Source organism: Bombyx mandarina, chromosome 10, assembly GCF_030267445.1.
Source record: "Bombyx mandarina strain Sakado chromosome 10, ASM3026744v2".
Taxonomy (NCBI): domain Eukaryota; kingdom Metazoa; phylum Arthropoda; class Insecta; order Lepidoptera; family Bombycidae; genus Bombyx; species Bombyx mandarina.
The window spans coordinates 11,229,022-11,230,135 of NC_143217.1; the positions used below are offsets into that span (position 1 = coordinate 11,229,022).

The 1,114-nt window shown below is 34.8% G+C and overlaps 1 non-coding gene across 1 annotated transcript; it reads right to left on the reverse strand.

The window, feature by feature from the left end:
* Nucleotides 1-271: 271 nt before the first annotated feature.
* TRNAD-GUC (transfer RNA aspartic acid (anticodon GUC)) lies at nucleotides 272-343 on the reverse strand. The gene has a single exon. It is a non-coding gene; the product is annotated as a tRNA-Asp (tRNA).
* Nucleotides 344-1,114: the final 771 nt, after the last annotated feature.

Sequence of the window (1,114 nt, forward strand, 5' to 3'; positions counted from 1 at the left end):
AATAAGAATCATACGTCTCATTATTTTTATTCCACAATAAAATGCAGTTGTTGTTCATAGTAATTTTATTTCTAAAGTTATAGTTATCGTAAAGAGATTTGTAGCTGCCGTTGACTTTATAGGAGTATTGTGATCGATGCTATCACAATAAAGACAGGCTTTTTATTCCACAGATAAATACACTAACATCCGCATTATAAGAAAACGTTAGAAGCAAATTAATAAACAATAAGCAAAACTGGAGGGAAAGCAATTTTACAACAAAAAGGACCTCCCCGGCGGGGAATCGAACCCCGGTCTCCCGCGTGACAGGCGGGGATACTGACCACTATACTACCGAGGATTGTGGGTAACGAATGAAAATTATAAATCATAATAAAAAACTTTAATTTTTATTATGTCATTATTGCTATAAAGAATAATGTTATTATAACCGTACAAAGCTGATATGGATTGATTAAATACGATATATTAATTAAAAAATATTTATTCCTTACGCATGTTCTGTTTTAAAACACCAAAAGAAAACTAATTTGAAGACAAAAAGACAGAAAAGTAGCAAAAAAAAGTATATTTATATTTTATAGACTTACTGTGCTTCTGGAATTTCAATAAAAAGTTGTCTTTTCATTGATGTTTTTTTTTTGTATAGAGGGGTGAACCTGGTGTTTGTGGAGTTATTGTTCATAGATTTCAAAAAGCATGAGGATTAAGTCCTAAGCTTTTGTCCTAAGTAATTAAGTTTATTCTTAGATGTATGGACGAGCTCACAGCCTACCTGGTGTTATGTGGTTACTAGAGCCGATAGACATCTAGAACGTAAATGCCGTCACTCACCTTGAGATATGAGTTCTAAGGTCTCAGTATAGTTATAACGGCTGCCCCACCCTTCAAACCGAAACGCATTACTGCTTCACAGCAGAAATAGGCGGGAGTGTGGTACCTACCCGTGCGGACTCACAAGAGGTCCTACCACCAACAATTACGCAAATTATAATTTTGCGGGTTTTGATTTTTATTACACGATGTTATTCATTCACCGTGAAAGTCAATCGAGAACATTTTTTAAGTACGTATTTCATTAGAAAAATTGGTACCCCCCTGCGGGATTCGA